At 43.5% G+C, this 19,448-nt stretch overlaps 1 protein-coding gene across 1 annotated transcript in view; it reads right to left on the bottom strand.

Moving 5' to 3' along the window:
- LOC124063010 (nuclear receptor coactivator 3-like) overlaps positions 1 to 19,448 on the bottom strand; it is a 54,377-nt gene that overhangs the window by 19,342 nt on the left and 15,587 nt on the right. The window contains exon 2 of the mRNA XM_046396204.1: positions 4,922 to 5,008. The gene's annotated coding sequence lies outside the window, so the exon portion shown is untranslated. The remainder of the gene's footprint in view (positions 1 to 4,921; positions 5,009 to 19,448) is intronic.

Below are 19,448 nucleotides of genomic sequence, written 5' to 3' on the forward strand. Positions count from 1 at the left end.
AATACAGCAGCAGGGGGCGGTGGGAATGAGACACGTAAAGAGGGAAATGGGAGAAGGTGATGGCGGTACGGAGCCCAGCGAGAGGGAGCAGAGAGATGGGCATGACGACGGCAATTTAAGGGAGAAAGAGTGAAATGCTGTAATTGTGTGTGAGAGGGAGAGAGTGGAGGAAAAAGTAGGCATTAACTTAGTTTCTCTGCCTCTGGCTTAATACACATTTGGAATTAGAGAATTTGGGACATTTTAACAGAGACGCCTCGGCTGAGGTGGAATCATTAGTGAATAAGATGTACGAAATGATGATGAACACAGAAATGTCAGCAGAAGAAGCAAATTAGTTTAGGAAAATACAACAATAAAACAAATGGCTTTATATGTTGTGTTTATACAAATATGAATATAAGGAAATGACCGTTTATGTCAGATGACTAGAGCGTGTAGTTAGATTTGGAGGGGAAAAAAATCCAAGCAGCAGCAGCAGCAGCAAAGATGCTGCTCCATTTTTCTGTTTTTCGTCAGATGGCCAAACAGCTTCAGAAACCCCCACACATTTCCGGCATCAGCATACGAGGGGGCAGCTTCTGATAATTTGTGTAACTTTCCAGAACAGTCAATCCCACATTCACCCCGACTTCATGCAGCCATTGTCTAGGTGTGTGGAGATGAGAACGCAAGCAGGGCTTCTGAAGCTGTCAAGCCCTCTTTTCTCATTCTTCACACGACTGTTTTTGTGAGACCTGACTGAAAACTTGATCCCGGTATTTAAATCGATTATCATGTCTCGACCTTCCGCACGATTGCTGGGTTTGGAAGAACTATGAACTCCTTCTCCTGCTGAAGTGATCAGATGAAACCTCTTACTAACTAGAGCAAGAAGTGGTCAGTGCTGACCACTTCTTTGGTTATTTAGTAAGTGCTGGATCGGCACCCGGTACACTTAGAGACTTCTGAGTTAAGTTTGAGTCTTTTGAGAGACTTAAGAGTTGAAATTAGCCAAAAAAGAAGGCATCACTCATGGCAAAACAGCTAACAAACACTTTGCAAAGGCCATACGGCTCCTGCATTTGCTTCTCGTCAGCTGCATGTGCCCTTAAGTCTATAGACTAAACCTTAATTGAAGATAACTTAAAGGCCAGAGGCAATGAGGGGCAGCTGTTAACCAAGAGTGGTTCCTAGTCAGTAGCTGCTTGCGGCTCAGCCAAAGAGACAAATAAGAGCAGGACAGAGAATTTAGCTCCCGGCTGACTGAGCTTTCATTGGAGGGTGTCGCTGTTCTTCTGCTGACATGCTCGGTACAGGTGAGTGCAGCCATGCAGGTAAGCAGCTCCGAACCTTCGCACCGAGTCTGACCTGGTTCTCAACCCTGATCTTGACCTGAGCAATTTCAAGGGGTCACCTCCTCCCCCCACGCTGACAGCTGACCCACATATTTTCTGGGTCATTAAGAAGGAGGCTCACTCAGGTCAGCAGCGCTGTGGCATCACCTGGGCTGAAGCTGAACTCCTCGCGTCTGCTGCAGGACAGCCAGTGACCCTGGAGGCTGAAGCCCAGAGGGAGCAATGCTCACCAGGAAGCACGGTCTTTATGACTTTATGGCAAAACCAGAGGAAACAGTTCACCTCACGAACTGGAAAGCACGCAGTCCAGCCCCAATTAAGTTCAAATGTTAGAGGACAATCCCACAGACAGTAAATGCTCCCAGAGGATGAATTCGGATGTTTCTCGTTTCTTCCTGCTGGCCCCACAGTCAGACCAAGGTTTCCTCTTGCATAGAAATATCAATATCTAAAGTGTTTTCGGACATGAAAAATGTAACCTTCTTGGACTCATTTAAAGGCCTTTTGTCATTCAGGGATCTTTTACATAAATGTTCCTGATGGCTTATAGCTTGTGTGATATTTGTTAAAACTCCTGATTGTTCATATGTTGTATGTAAAGCTGGATATTATTGATTTCCTAAATGCAGATTACGGTGTAAAATAGGGAGAATTCTGCTCAGGTTATTATTGTGGTTGTTCGAGTAAGAAAGTTGACATTATGTTTGTTTTGATTAAAATGTGCTGCATTTCCGAGATTTCCGTTTTGTCTTTATTTATTTATTTTTAAATAATCACAGAAAAAGAAAATTAAGTTTGCAAAGAGATTTTATTATAACCTTTAAAAAGTTTGTAGCATCCGCAAATTAAACTTTCAATATCAGATATTAATTTCAAGGATATTAAATTTAATTTTGGACAGTGAATTAGTTCTGTTTTAATTTTTTGGGAGGGAGGAAGTTTTAGCCAACAGCTGTGAGTTTATCGAGCAGAAGAGACACAAATCCCAATTCTGGGCATCCTTTTAGATGCACCAAACTTTGTACTGAATTGGATTTTCTTTAACTCCTCCCTCAGTCCAATATCTGAAATGTGTGTGTTTTTTTTTCATAATACAAATGCAATGAGACGAATGGTGTTAAAATAACACCAGTGAGTTCAAATCATGGACCCTCTGGGAGCAAATTTTCCAGATTTTTAAATTGATGACTAGCAGCTACTGAAAGCAAAAGAAAAGAAAAAAAAAAAAAGAGGTTTCGGCAGACAACAGAAACAAAGTGGAGAGACGACTGCCTTCCCACGACAGAGTGAGTCACAGCAGAGGGGAAAAAACAACACTGCAACAAACAAGAACGCGTCAGAAAGAGCTACGGGGGGGTGGACAGAAAACCAGAGCTCGGGAAAAATTAGTGAGAACAAACAAGACCGACGTTTAGTGTGTGTTACAGGTGGGTTTATTCAGCATCTCAGCATCATCCCAAGAGTGGATTCAATCAATGTCGCAGCTTCATTTAGTCTTGAATTCTTAGAGTTTGTACAAGAGAGCTCCGAGGTCAACGCACAAAGTTTTGTAAATGTATTCCAAAGATAACACTTTATCTAAAACGACGGATAGCCGAGGACGTTCATTCACCACCTCTCAAACACGGAGACGGAAGAGTCGCGGCTGCCATCAAACTTCCCGTGAGTTCGTTTGACGAGCGTCTCCGTTTCCATTCTGTCTTTGTGTTTGTAGGTGGGGGTGGGGGGAGAGGTGGAGACTGAGGCAGGACAGCGTAGGCAGGGTGCTGGTTGGAGGAACTGATAGGAAGGCAGCAGGAGGGAGGAAAAGGGGGGAGGTAACAGGGTGAGTGTGTAAGGGCCCCGCTCAGGCTGGGTGCAAACAGCCCCTCCGTCACCCCGCCCGCCTACCTGCCTGCCAGCCGCTCTTTCATAATCTCTGTTGACAAAGCAGAGGCACACGGCCCTGGTCTGGACATGGAGAACTCGCTCAAGCCGCCGACGGTCCTCACAGGTTTTACGAAGGACAAGGAAGTAATTAACTCCCGGTTTTGGATGCTGAGATTCAAGAGAGCTTTATCGTCACCGTCTCCGACACCTGTGTCGCAGCTGCTTCGCCAGTCAAACGCAAAGTCATTCAAAGATCAAAGTACAAAATACACAACAGAAAACGGCAATTTAACACATAGACTTCCAGAAAAGTTAATGATACCATAAGTTTATCATGTGGCCACCTGCTTGAATTATTCCAACCTTGTTATTGAGTTAATCTGGCAAGGTGGATGACCTTAATATCATTAACTATTTATTTGGTGATTATTTTCCGGCTTATTTTATTAAGTTGCTTGTTTCTTATTCATTCAGGTTTTTTTTTGTCTCAGAAGTGTTAGAAATCCAGCATTTTAGAAGACATAATCATATAATTTAATATTGTTTATGCTTAAAAAAAAACTAATTGATTAATTATTAAAACAGGTAATTTATTTTATGACTGTTAATAAAATATTATGCTGCACAGGGATTTAATTTTTATGTCTTCTAAATTCACTGTTGCAGGTATCATTATTATTATTGTTATTATTATTGCGTCCATTTTCTATACATTACATGTCACCGTCTTTGTGCCCTTTGAGCCTAAGCGGCCACTGCTACAGAGAAGAAGCCGATCCGACACATGAGTCAGAGCGAAGGCAAACTGAACACTGTACCACAGTTTCCGAATTCACCTCAAACTGGCCCAGATTCATACAGTAATAATGATATAACCTGCTGAACGTATCACCAGGTGTCTGCACAGTGTAATCGCCTTTTCATCAGACTTTTGAATCAAAAGAAAACACGTTTTAAACGCAGCTGCTCAAATTTTGTACACGATTCAAACAGGAGAGTTTCATTCTCAGAGGTGCTCCACCTGCCAGTCATCCAATCCTATCAATGGATTCAACAGGATTTATTAGTTTTATTACATTTATCACACCTGTCCGTCATCATTTTCATCCTATCTGGTCTACATGTCCAGTATCTGGACTCTCGCTCCACCCCTCTCGTGCTGACCTCACTCTGCACACCAACAGTCCTGCTCTATTTTGCAGTGTGTGTGTGTGCAAAAGCATGAGTGAGGCTGCACGTGAACCAAAAGGAGAGTGTGTGTGGTTTGGTTTCAGTCTGAGTACGTTTATGTGTGCGTCTGTGCTGTTGTCACCTGCAGACAGGGGTAAAAGATTAATGCTCTGTTTCAGCCTCTGTGGCAGGTAGAGCATAAAGAATAATTTGATTTCTCCTCCTGTCTGCCTGCTGTCTTCCCACTCTTCATTTTCTCATCTGCCTGAAAATCGTCCGCTCAACCCTCTTTGTTTTTGCCTCTTGTTACCACCTCAGGCACCACTCTTTCCTCCTAAACTATTCCACCTTCCAAAAAATCCAAACCTCAAACACAAAACACCTCCATAAAACACACACACACACACACTGTTCTCCTTGTTTCTGCGTTCAGGTCAGGAGGATGTTGCAAGAATGTGGCAACAACAAGAAACTGTCTCTGGCAAACCGCTCAACCTAAACCCAGCAGGCCGTTACCATGCCAACCATATGGGATGTTAGCCCACCTTGTGACGGCACTGAGATGATGGACGATCAGATCCCCCCTCCCCACACTCTGGGGGTGTGGTCCAATGTGGGCTGGTCAATAGAGTCTGGAGAAAGAAGAAGAAGAAGAAGAAAAAAGAATGTATAAAAAGTTGTACAGTCATCAACAACAGTGCTTGTTCATTATGGTGATATTAATGAACAACAGGAGTCATTATTAATCAGCAGCCTGAAGACACATGCACAGGAAGCTGCATTAACGGCTTAATGAGCGGTAGGCACCGTGAGGGAGCTGTGACTCGCTATGTGCTTTTGTCTTCATCGCCAGTGCAAGGGTACAGAACAAACATGTCGTGGCTCCTGCGCATTTGCATCAACATACAGACCGCTCCCACATCCAGAGCAACCACACACACACACACACACACACACACACACACACAAAAAGGGATGTTGAGACACAAGTTTAACAGGAAGCCAAACGGTCGAAACCTGAAAGTGACGACACCATGTGATCAGCCTCTTGCTCTAACTGTAACAGGTAAAAGAAAGAAAGCCTTTTCCACTGCACGTGCACTCGAGATCCATGCGGCCGGACAGAAACATCAAGCTTTTACTGCCAATTATCGTCTGTGCTCTGTGGATTCTTTCGTACTCTGAGTAAGAGTACGAAAACAGACTATTAGGCTAAATGGTTGCTCTAATCCCAAAAGCACGTTATAAGCTAATTTGTGTCCATTTAGATCCAGATAAGATTGTGTGTGTGCGTGTGTGTGTGCGTGTGTGTGTGTGTCTGTTCTGGACATGCTGAGTTGTTGTAGTAGCTCAAGTGTTCTGTCTGAACAATCACAAGGGAGTATCCCATGGGGATACTCACACGGGGCGTTTCCATGACACCCTGTCACAAGTGAAGCACGCCGCCAGAATGTCTCATGTTCATCTGTCACTGTGCCTCAGTGTGTGTGTGTTTGTGATAGAGAAACACAGAATGCAGGTTTACCTTCCTTCTTATTAGGAGGCCGAGTGAGAGCGTTGTGTCAAAGCGCACGTTTACAACCAAACAGTGCAGGACACAACCACATGAATGTGTGTGTGTGTGTGAGATTATATGGCTGAGCTCATACCTAACGTGCCTATGTTCTTTATGTTTATGTGTGTGTGTGTATTTATGTGTGTGTGTGTGTGTTCACCATCAGCCTGACCTGACCGCTGGCTGCACCCACGATTGGGAGCAGATGGGGACTGCTGGTGTGTGTGTGTGTGTGTGTTAGGAGGAATGAGGCAGAGGAGGAGGAGGAGGAGGTGGGTGCTCTAGTTTAGGTGATGTATGGACTCTCACACACCAACAAAGACCCTCCCCTCAACTGATGTGTTTCCTATTAATTGAAAGCGGAGAAAAATAGAGCCGTAGAACGACTGCTTAAGCAGGAAGAATTTATAGCTCTGCAGTGACAGAGAATAACCGCCTCAGTTTTTTGGACAAAAGTTGAGGAAAAAAGGTAAAAAGTAGACCTCTTGGCCGTGCATGAGCAGTGGAAAAAAAATAAGCCTTTAGTGCGATCATTACTGCTCTTTGGGCTCACTTTGACAATGAAAACCAGAGCGAATAAAATCATAGTTAACATCATGTGGTGTTGCGCCCAAAGACTTCAGTATAGAAGCATTGTGAATGAGCTTAAGATGCACAGGTTGAACCGATGGAGAAACGTTGAGGTGTCTGCTGTCCTCCTCTCAACTCGTGTCTGTTTATCCTGTTGTTTCATCGCTGTGCTTGAGCAACACACTAAATATGTTAAAGAAACACTTCCTGTTAGAGCAACACAGTTAAAGGAAGCAATAAAGCTGCAACCAGAGTTCAGGTTTTATTGTGGATGCTCCTACAGAAGCCATTAACTTCATGAGCTCGAACTGCTCAGTATGAAAACTATGAACACACGAGGAGGAGGAGCTGCTAAAAATGGAGATCTTCTCTTAGTGACAATTCTGCATTTCGAAGTTGTCCAAGTGTACACCACTGACACAGAAGCTGATCTAACTTTCGGTTTGTTGTGACTTTTGAGATTTCTTTCTCTTTCCATTTTAGATGATATTGCAGCAACTCACATCTGATGACTTAATGTTTACTGGGCCTCTTTTGTTTATAAGTGGCCTCATATTACCTTGAAACTTACTTTACAGACCTCTCTTAAAGCTGCAAAATGGCATTCAACTTAATGTGTCAGTGCATCAGCCAAAAACAGAAGTAAATCATGCATGGTGGTGCAGGAAAAGGAAAATCTTGATACTACAAGTCAAACACATGAAAAACTGCATTGCATGCTGACTGAAGCGGGAACATTTCCCTCACAAATCCTCAAACTATGACCTAAAAATGAACCTTGCGAGAAAGAACAGATAATCTCATTTACTGGTTCAACAGCCCATGGACTGAATAAAGAACAATTTATGAAAAATAAAATAAAAAAAAAACAAAAACCTGAGTGCTTCGGTTTCCTTCTGTGCTCATCCACCAATGGACACCGATCTGCAGCGACCGGACCTCCTCTGACAGCAATGGTCCACAACGTGAAGCACAACATCTACAGCAGTGCTGTTTGATCACTACACCTTCAATGAGCTACTGTATTGTGTCGTAAAGCATTTCTGTCATTTAATCCGAACGCAGTCATGTGCTGAGCAAAAACACAACATGAAGGGGTGGACGCTTTTCTCAGCTTGTGTGTTGGTGGTGAGTACAAAGTTGCACAGAGCCAAGAAACAGTCCTGATAAGATAAAGATGGTAAAACCGCACACATGTTCTCATTCGTCACCTTCAGCTGAACCAGGAAGAAAAGTGACAGCCACACGTGGAACAATGTGAGAATATCACAGAGAAAAACATTTTCCTGTTGGAAACAAAGTCCATCTGAATGCAGACTTAGTCGACGCGTGAAGTTTCTTTGGCAGACAGACGCTGCTAAAGTCTTGGGTTAGATTTCAGTTACAAGGAACCAGAAGGAGCCGTGAAGACCTTTTAGTCATAAAACGGAAAACACAACTCCAAAGTCCCTCTAAAGGAAAAAAAAAACAAAAACAAAACAATAACACTGATCAGGAAAAACATGTGCAAGCCTGTTGCTGACACGTTGATGAACTTTATAACTTTATGGGAAGGTGGTAATCAAGGCTTTATCCAGCTCTGCTGTAAGCCAGCCTGCATGCAAATCTGCAGGGTAAACCAAATACGGCTCTTCTTTTTGCTTGCAAACCCACTATTAGGAGTGAACGTCTCGGGTCGGGGCTCAATATTCATTTTATTGAATCTGAATCCAGTATCAAATCCTCTTATTGAATCCAAATCCTCATGAATCCCTTATCAAATCTGGTTAGGTTTATCTTGCAACATTTGTAATTAACTTAAGTTATAAATAACTAAAAGAGTAAGATTTGCATATGATCTATAATCACCTTTTGTTGACTGAGAAGACAGAAACCGTTCAGTTTTCAGTGGCAGTCTAATTAATGTTCATAAGCTGTGGCTGCAATCTGAAAACGAGCAGGAGATATGAAGTGTTGACTGAATGGATCTGAAACTCACTTATTTTTCGTGATCTCGTCCAGGTCCTGATTTAGAACTACTGAACTATTACACACTGATCAGCTTCACAGTCCACTTGTGGTCACAGACTTGTGTTTCCTGACAACAGCTTGGAGAGAGCATATTAACCAGGCAAAAGTTACATTTTGAACTTTTATCAAGTTACTTGTGAAACTAATGAAATAATTGGCTTCTTCTGGCACAATTTGCCATTTCTGATCTTTAATTTGGATCGGGGAAAGTATATAAGATCAGGGTACAAGGTCGACGACGACGTAACAAGACAAGTTAAGGTTGACGAGTTGAATCAAACTATTTGTTTAAGCATTTTGACAAATTAAAAACAACAGTCAATACATTGTTATCTGACGCTTTAAACTCACAAATACATTTACTGGTATCAGCCTCAAAAAAACAAACAAAAAACATCCAGAATCTGGATCTGTATCCATGAATCTCTGGCCCTACTGGAAAGCCTGTTGACGTGCTTCATGCCTGTGCTGATGTTCAGGAAGAGATCTGGTGATGTCTGAGCATAGCGAATGTTGGTATGTTGCCAAAAGGGAACCGGCTATCAAAAACTACCCCTGTGCACGCTAAATTGAGTTATTTATTTATACTTAAACACGCCCTTTAAAAAAACATTCCTGTCCCGCCAAAAGGATGTGTGCCTTTGAGAAATATCTTCAGGTGACTGTTCTATGGGCAAATGAAATTTGCAAATTGTTTCTCTGTGAATTTTAACCTTCTCCCTCTCTTTACTCCCATCTCTCTTTCTTCATAGCAGGATTTTTCTATGTGTCTGTCTTCTGTAATGACTGTGAATAAGGGAAATTGGCCAGCATACACCACGGCACGCTGAAGCACGCATAAAAGTACATTGTGTGTAAGCATGTTTGTGCGTACTCTGGGTAACTCCACTTTAGTTTTGCTTTGCCCAAGCCCCTGCAACAAATCCAGCACTCACACTGGTGCAAAGTAGAAGCCAAGCCACATCTTGGCACCTTGCCTTCCCTTAAACAAATCAGACCACAGAGGCTAATAAAAAAAAAACTCCAAGTCTAAAGCTCGCTTCCACAGACGAGGGGCTACCGAAGAGGGGAGCCATTCTCAGCTGCCCCACTATGTCTACAATGAACTCGTACAAGACCGAGCGTTGCTTTTCAGCTTTTCAACTTGGACAAAAAGTGCCAGGCTCTCCACTGTCTCCATCATCCCAACCCCCTTTAATTGACTGATAAACGATGCTTTGATGTTATTTTATCCTCAACTTGTCTTGATTAAAATAAATAAATAAATAAATACACTCTCTGAAAACAAACTGCTTCGTAGGTCAACGACAAAGTGAGAGCGAATCTTCCATCTTTAGAGCAATTACTGCTATCACAGCACACAGCTGGCTGCTTCGAACTTCACACTTCTGAGAAGAATAAGAGGGGGTGGAGGATGAAGAAAAGCAGAGGGAAAGCATCTGGTTGAGGGCAGAAATAGGCCACGCAGGTCTAAAACCAAAACTCACCCAGCCATCCAGGGTGTGTCTACTGTAGGCTGCCGTCAAACATGCATTTACATATTCAAAAAAGGAAACAGGCGTTTGCATGAGTCATCCTTTCCAAGAAGGTAGAGGAAACCAAACTCACAGCACATGTTACAGTGTAAAGTCCACAACAGTGAAAATGCAGTCACACACTGACAGTGGAAACTCTCAAAGAGGGCAAACTGTTAAAAAAGAGGCAACCATAAAAAGAAATGAAAGAAAAATGATTGCATCAGGTTTTTGTAATAATAGCTCAAGGCCACTTTAAAATGACTTTACGGTGTAACATCTGTTTTGAGTACGGGCTGACACTCAATGTAATAAAACTGGCAATTTTCTTCTCTAAGAATTCATGGAGTATCAAATACTGAAAGACCAGGTTTGAAGATCAAAACAATGAAAGGATCGCTGCACACATGCACTGCTGGTTTTCAACACTGATTTTTTTCTGTTTATATACTTCTTTCTCCTGATGAACGCAGTCGTTGTGTAAAATTGAAATTTAAAAAAAAAAATTAAATTTTACAGTCCAACAAACTAAACTTGAGCTACCTGACTGAGGTTATCAATGGCTCTTTGAGTCTATAAAGCTCAGCCATTGCTGTTATTTGGTCTATTTGGCAAACATACAGATAAGAGCATTTGTGAGGTCAGGCACTGATGTTGGACCAAAAGGCCTGGCTCTGAATCTCCTTTCCACTTCATCCCAAAGGTGTTGGATGGGGTTGAGGTCAAGACTCTGTGTGGGTTGAGTTCCTCCACACCAAACTCATCCAACCATGTCTTTATGGAGCTTTGCTTTGTGCACTGGGGCTAAATCATGCTGGAAGAGAAAAGGGCCTTCAACAAACTGTTGAAACAAATTTGGAAACACAGCATTGTCCAAAACGTCTCAGTGTGCTGAAGCATTAAGGTTTCCCTTCACTGGAAGTCAGGGGCCGAGTCCAACCCCTGGATAACGGGCCCATACCACACCTGAATTCAGTAACAAAGTGCAGTGCTGTCAAGTCTCAGTCTCGCTGATTTACAATTTTCTATTGAACTACAGTGGGTCAACTGCATGAACTCTCAGCACATCATCGACATGATCAGATCCTTGTATTACATTACATCAGGTTGAAGTATAGGGTACACTGTTATGCCTTACCTACATTCAATGCAAACTATAAACTGAACTTTAGTGAGCAATGACAGAGATCGTTAAAAAGCTTTGCTGGGCTGTAATCTTCTTATTCTTCTTTTTATTATTATTATTGCTTTTTTGTATTTTGTATGGTGCACAGGACAGAGAAAAATCCGGAGTCAAATTCCTTGTATGGTCACACATACTTGGCAAATAAAGCTGATTCTGATTCTGATTCTGATTCTGATTCTGATTCTGATCTTGCATTTTAGTCGAACCCTGGCAAACATAAAAGTGCTTGCTGTCAACAACACCTCCTGCTACATCATTTGAACAAAGCCACGTGCTGAACATGAGCGCAGAGAGGAAGGAGAGACCATATAAACGAATGGACACATTTGACAGTCATGCTGCAGAGCCAACACACAGCTCTGATAAGATAACAACAGTAAACCTCACGTCCTCATCTGCTTCCTTCAGCTGAACCTGGAAGAAAATGGCACACGTGGACATCGTGAATGTGTTTGAGACATGTTGCCCTCTCTGCACACGTTCTGCACAACACACACACTTTTACTACAGGCGAACATGCATGCATAGTCGAGCAGAGAATCGGGTTAAAGAAAATGCCTCATTGGGAGCCATCAATTATGCAGGAACTGTGCATTATCATAACATAAAGGACCATTTCTGTGAGTTAATTAACAACGAACCAAGAAAGAAGGCTGTCATATCCAAGAGCGATGAATGACTGGAGCTTTAATACTTAAAACATTCTTGTCATCACAAAGAGTAAATTACCTAGTTACAGGCCTCATGGGGCAGAGAAAGAAAAGCAGTGAGATTGCAGAAAAACAGTTGTCACATGCTTTCAGTAACTGGTTGTGAAATGACTTAAAAATGAGGGAAAATGAGACCTTTGTGATTAAACACAGGCACACTGAGGCTGAGGAGGCTGCTGAGGAGGAGGAGGAGGAGGAGGAGGAGGAGGAGAGCTTTCTGGACTGTTCATGTCTAATTGATGTAACAGGTCAATCAATGAGACACACCCCACCATCTCTAACCCTGCCTCTGATGGTCATTCTGTCACCATGGCAACAAACAGGTCAATGCAAAACAGATAAGTGAATTACTGCAAATGCAGTTATTGTGCAATTTAGCGTACAAATGCAAAATACATTTAACAGGGAGCAACGTGAGAAGGAGACGGCTCGGTGCCTTCTCTTCTTCTCTCAGCAATCCCTATCCACTCAAAAAATGTGTTTGGCTTATTAGTTACTTCACTTGCACGTTCTGCCCTCCACTCAGCCTACATCAGAAGGCTGTTCGTTGATTCAACTCAGCATTCAACACGGTCTCCCCCATGAAACCGAGTACTCCGGGCTTGAGCACCACACTATGCAATTGGATATTGGACATCGTCACAAAAAGACCCCAGGTAGTTTGGATTGGCAGTCACCCCTCCTCCACTGTGGAGGAGCCCCTCAGGGTTGTGTGCTCAGCCCCCTGCTGTTCTCCCTGTACACCCATAACTGCAATGCCAGACATGGAGAGAACTGGAGAAAAAAGAAATGTGCACAGCAGTCAACGATGAGAGATAATTTTTCGACGTTTTTCGACTCGAGCCATGAGTTACGCACATGATGTTTGATAAGACAAGAAGGTTGCAGTTTGTCATGAGGATGGTAAAATTGCTGGTCAGCATTGTGTGAAACTTCCCAGTGTACTACATCTCTCATCTCACACAACAGACGTCACCAACACCAACATGGCCGTCACCTTTGCACGCTCGGTGCTCCACCGGAAGGAGAGGGACTTCGCCTTTTTATTAGTGGTAGATTTCCACTGCTTTGCATTATGGGCTACTGAAGCTGCTGCTGGTGAACAGATAAGAATCTCTGCTTCAGCTGCAATTAAATACTTCCTGTTTGACTAAGACAGAAGACAAATAGTGGGTCTAAAAAAAAAACAAAAAACCAAACAACAAAAAAAATTTTTCTTTCAGCTGGACTGACAGCTAACTGCTCAACATTTAAATATTCCAAATATTTTATCCTATAAACTTCCAATAAAGTGAGATGAAATGTCTCATCGTCTTATCTTACGGAGAATGTTTTAAAGGGCATGTTATTTAAACCCACAGACTCGTGAGCTCAGTTTAACCCCGGTCTTGACACTGCCCTCCTTTGATATGAAAGGGTGGAACAGCTACGGAATTACTCTTTAGTTACAGGTGATTTATAGAAACACTCTAAAACTGCAGTAGATATTAGACTTCTCTCTATCAACTCTGCTCTTTTAAATCTCAGAAGTAGTTGAAAATGACTGGCAAATGTACTGCAACTTGTTAGATTTACTTGCTTATGTTTATATACAGTATACAATTTGCACAATGTACGTAATGTGGGGGTTTGAGTATGTTTGTGTTTTAGAACACAATGAAACAGTGAAACAATAGAAAAATTATAGAATGATAGAATATTACTACATTAAAGTACTGATGGCGTACCTTAACAAATGGCGACAACCAGGAGATAACCTTTGCCAAAAGTCAGGTGTGAATCGTCAGATTCAATAGCCTGGATCAGTTACAGGGTTCTTGCATTACAGTTGAGTTGAGACCGAAAAGTTGATATGGAGGTCAATAACTGAAAGTTCTGAAGTTGAAAAACAGTAACAAGCAGGGTGGAGTTTGTGTGAAAGAACAGTGTGTCAGTGTAAAGGTGTCTTTCCTCACAGAATAATTGCATGCAGGTAAAACGCAAGTTCTTCGCTGCTCGAGCTGCCAGGAGAGAGCGCCTCTTTTGCTGATGCACGTGTGTGATGATGATGAATATGTCTGTGTGTGTGTGTGAGTGAATAAGCTGTGAGACATCCTTAGTGGGAATAAGACATAATTGGTTCACAATAACCCATCAGTGAGGTCTTAGTGCGAGAACACCATCTTCTCCTCCACTTCTACTTTCCTCCTCGCCTCCTTCCTCAAGCTTTCATTCTCAGCGGTGACAGTGAGGGAGCAGATTCGCCACATAAACACCCCCCCCCCACACACACACACACACACACCCCCACCCCACCCCCACCCCTTTATTTATTTGCTCAGAGTCCAAAAACTGCACAGCACAGGGAAAAAATGATGGGGGTGGGGGGGGTAGAGGTGGAGGAGAGGAGGAAGAAGAGAGAAAAAAGAGGAGAGGGAGGGGAGGGAGGTAGATGCACAAACATACACTGCAGATTCGGCTGCACACACGTGGCTGTGATGAGCACACACAAACACACACGAACACACACACACACACTCCCGGTGAAGCATCTAAATCACATTAGCTTCCTGCCTGACATCCATCACTCCCACAGACAAAAGCACATGCCAGAGAGGCAGGGAAACTGCATGGCAACATGCATAACCACCCACAAACACAAACACAAACACACCCACACACACTTGGTCACAGAGCAGCCGACACACCTTGAAACCAGACGACAGCACGTAAGGGAGAGCAATTCCTCCTTAAACACCATATTCCCCAATCAGAAATCAGCTTGCATTCACTTGCACACACATCACTGTCGGCACACATCAACCCTATACATTCCACTCATTCACGTCTGCTCTGCTGCTGCTGCTGCTGCTGCTGCGCCTGGCAAACTTGTATTAGCATCAGAGAAAATCAACAATTCCCTGATATCACAATGGGGGAAAACAAAAAGCATACCATGCTTGCTTTAAAAATTTAAAGCAGAAGGAGCTAAGCAGGCGCAGAGCGACACGTTGAGAGATCTTTGTTTTTCTGTCAGTATCAATCTTCTCTTCCATTAGAGGGGGATGGGGCCCTTATCTAACTGTGTGTTTGCTTTTGTGTATCTGTATGTGTGCAAACCCAAACGTTTGTTGGAGGGTGCCTGTTATCTTGAAGATGGTGCAGGTGCATGTCAGTGGGGGGGGTGCCTGCATGTGTGTGTGTGTGTGTGTGGGTCCTTACCTAATGGGATGTGTGTGTTTTATCTAATGGTCTGTCTCTTGAGTGATGTAATTGGCGGGTAAGTTGTAGGAAGACAGAAGAAGAGGACGAGGGAGGGACGAGAAGACAAGTTATTAGAAGGCAGGACAAGATTTACATTTACTGTATACGTTTTTAGACCATATGGTTCCCGCTGTGCAGCATGAGGAGGCAGAGCACCTCATCCACTTGTCTATCGAGCCAGTCTCTCAGCTCCCACTGTTCACCCTGCCTTCCTCTCTCTCTCTAACTCAATAACATCCACAGCCTCCTCTCTTAACTCACTGTTTTTTTTTTTTTTACTGGCAGGAAAAGCACAGAGAAAGAGGAAAAAAAAAAAATAACTCAGCCTCCTCCTGCTTTCTCTCATGCTAGACAACCAGCTCTGCCTCTTGTCTGCTCCACACCTTTTCCCCCCGCTGGATGCTGTACACTCATCCAAATCTGAACCAAAGGGGATTACTTCAATTGCATTAAAATCTGAAAAACCGACAGCCAAACCTTGTTATGTGCCATCTCGCTGATGACAGGCATTGAGACTATGTTTACATCTGCACATGTGCAGCATAAGAGGATGGGGGAGCTTCAGTCTAATGACTAGACTGTACGAATGTCTCAATCAAGTTTTTCTGACCCTGATCAAAATAAATCAGATCTCACTTTCCCAAGCCATGTAATGGAAATCTTGAAGGTTCAAAATTATTAAAACTATTGATATATAATTAAAAGTTGAGAGAATTCGACTACCTGAAACTGCTACCTGAATGTTTTGCACACTGAGCTTCACTCGTGACAATTAGCATCATAGATCATCAAAGCCATACATTTATTCAACCCCAGCGTCCGAACTTCTCACATCTACACACTCTGTCAGTCATGTGGAGCGAAATGCTGCACTGTAGGACCGTCCGTGGTTGAGGAGAGCAGCGCTGAGGTGGGCAAATCACTGGCAGAGTTCAGCGAGGAAACACGAGTTTAGTAAAGACAGGATCAGATTCTTTGCAGATACCGATCCATTAAAATATACAAGGACACTTCTGGGGAACATCTCTACTAGATAGTCTACTTGTAAACAGCAACAACAATTACAGTAGACAGTCCTCCTCCATACCCAGCTGCAAGCCTGCGTGTCTACGTGCATGCGGCATCAAAGCAGCAAGCTTTGAGAGAGCTGCTCTTTTAGCTGGCTCATGAAATCATTTAAAATCGGCCCACTCCGCGCACACACACACACACACACACACACATAAACACACAACAACCCCACCCCCCCAGTCGTTTGATGTGTAATGAGAGAAACCATTAGCAGCAAAAATGGGCTCACCCCACCCTGCCGCTCAGCAGATCTTAGTCAGAGCCACAGTTACATATCTATTTATACACTCACTCCTCTTAAGATTTTCTTCTCTAACAGGGAGCAGTTTGTGCAGCACACAGTCAAGGAGGCTGCATTCCTCCTGCCCTTCTCTCCCCCGTCTTCTCCTACTGCTTCTCTGCCTCTGTCTCTATTCCCATCCCCGCCCCCCACCCCCTCCCGGCTGTCTCCTCCCTCTCTATACCCTTCCCCCAGCTCTTTCCTGCTCTGTGCCTCCCTCCCTCCATCTCATCAGGCTGTATGCAGCAAGTCGCAAATTCATCGGGGGGAAAAGAGAGAGACAGCAAAGGATAGCTGGAGATTGAGGGGGTTTGAAACGGAGGGATGCTTTCGGACCGAAAGAGAGCAAAACAAGAGACAGACTAATGGGGAATGAAAGGAGGAGGAAGGGGAAAGTCAGATAGAAAGAGACAGACAGGGGGGGAGATAGTGGGGAAAGGATGAAGCAGGGGTGGGGAGGTGGGAGAGCATCGGGGAGGAGGAGGAGGAGGAGGAGGAGGAGGGGAAAGCTCGCTCTCGATGGGCGTTCCTCTCCTCGGTTCCTGTGAGGTCAAAAGTTTACCGTGGTTTTAATTTCACCTTTCCACAGCCAATCAGAACGAGTCTCCGGCTGCTGGGGGAACTTTGACCCACTCGGAGAATGAGACTGTAAAGATCTGAAGCTCGCCTCTGCTTTTCCAACAACTCTCTTGTTTTTTCCACTTTCTACTTGTTTTTTTTTTTCACCCCACCTTGTTCAAGCAGACCCCCCCCCCCCTCCTCATGTTTATTTGTCCTTGATCACAGAGGACAAAAAAGCCCAGTTGTTGTTGATCTAAGGGGATAGTGGGTTGGGGGCGCAAAGGGAAAAAAATAGGAGGCTTTATAGGATTTGTTTTTCTTTTCAGTATTTTTCCGTTGTTTTCTGAAACAGATGCCACCTAGGCGGCGTGTGGGTCGAAAAACCACAAGATCAACAGGATAAACAATGCACGCCACAGCACTGGCACAGGAGTCCATGGTTCATGTTAACACCATGTGATCAAAACAACACACACATAAATACACACAGACAGACTGCAGAGACACACCCCGCATGCTGCCAGTGTGCTGAATGGTGGGTGTATAAGCACCCCTGTGTGAGTGTGTGTGGTTGTGTGTGTGTGTGTGTGTGCCCGCTGGCATGTGAGCATGGAGAGTGTAAGTGTGTGTCTATGAAGGGGGAGGAGGCTGCAGTTAGATCATAGCATGAGAGAGGGGAGGGGCGGCTCTGCAAATAGAGCGAGCAGAGCCGGCATGGCTGGTGACGGTAAGGAGAATGGCTTCAAGCCTCTTGTAAGGAGACTAGGCCGGGTATGTGTGTGCGTGTGTGTGTTTTTCTATAGCCTCTTCATCACTGTCTGTGTGCGTATGTGCGTGTTTGATTAATTAACAGCCTCGGCCACTGAAGAAGCTCCCTGTTGTTCTATTCTCTCCACATTAACTGCACAATTGCCCCCACCCTCCTCCTCCTCCTCCTCCTCCTCCTCCATCATCCTCCTCCATCCACCTGACTGCGATAATAAGGCACATGCAGGCGAACACACACACACAAGAACACACATCCTCATGAGAGTAGCAGGCCGTGAATATCTCGAGCGCGTGCAGGCGAATGCGGACAGAGCAGACTCGGAGGAGGAGGAGGACGAGACGAGATGTATAGACTCACTCCACCTGTAGCTGGCTTTCTTTTCACAGATGCTACGTTTCCATCCAACTCTGCACCCAGAAAATAACACATCTGTGACAATCAGCTGGATACTTATGTCAACAAATCCCATTAAAATATCAAAACCAACAGCACATGTATCCAAAGTTTGTCCATAGAGCTCAACTATTCAAAATACACCACTGAGCCACTTTGTTGCACTGAGTGACACATTTATTCTTTACCATGAAAACAAATACTATGATTTATTTTCACTTAATCACACATAAAGTGTCCTATATGACCCCCTGCAAATACACATAATTTACTCCTGTTGGGGTAACATTTGCTAAAAACTCGGGCCGCTAAGATACCGTTGGTTTTGTTTATTTCCATTTAATGACAATAACAAACAAAAAGAACATCACCAGCTATTTCTTTATATAGTTTTTACTACTTTATTTTTACTACAATCATCCATGACCACATGACCGCAATACCACAGGGCTGAGCTCATCACTATCATTGCCGCAAATTTAGTTTTTCGAGTTAATAAAGTATAGAAAAGGCAACAGAAAGGATTTTGTCATTCTGGTGTTTCATTTCACTCACAATAATCGTGTCCAAGAACCCAAAGCTTCCAAACTACCCAGAGACGATGCAAAATTTTCCAAAAAGTACTGGGATAAAAGTCAAGCAACTAAGAGCCAACCAACAAGCAGAGAACCGTCTCTTTGCTGCACTTCATCTTTTCACAACCGCCAGCCATTTAAACACCTTCAGTGTCTCAAAGAAAACATATCAGCTTACATCTCAGTGGTGTTTCATCCATCTTTCTCTCACTGCTTAATCCCCCCCCCACCACCTCTCTTTCCTCATCTGGCCATTTTGCTGGACCAGCTCTCCAGTTAGGTGGAGGAGCAGTGGTTTGTTTTGTGGCCATGTTGCCGTCATGGCGGGTTGATGGTGGAAGTGAACGTGTCAGAAGAGGCTGAAAGCAACTAATGGTCCCTGACTTGTTATTCCAATCCAAATCCAATCCAAAATGAGGATGTCAGCATGTGCAAGTTTCTGCTTAAGTTCGTCTCTAAACTCAAAACTACTCAAATTAAAATGTTTTGGCTTTATTATTTCAGTTGCTACTTCTACATTAAATGCCTTTAGAGAAAAACATGCAACTCTGATTGGACGTGAAGAAAAACAGAATACAGTGATTCTTCAACTACATGCAAAAGCAAAAACAAAACATTTAATGCTCAAAATCACG

The sequence above is a fragment of the Scatophagus argus genome, chromosome 8, assembly GCF_020382885.2.
Source record: "Scatophagus argus isolate fScaArg1 chromosome 8, fScaArg1.pri, whole genome shotgun sequence".
In the NCBI taxonomy this organism is placed as follows: domain Eukaryota; kingdom Metazoa; phylum Chordata; class Actinopteri; family Scatophagidae; genus Scatophagus; species Scatophagus argus.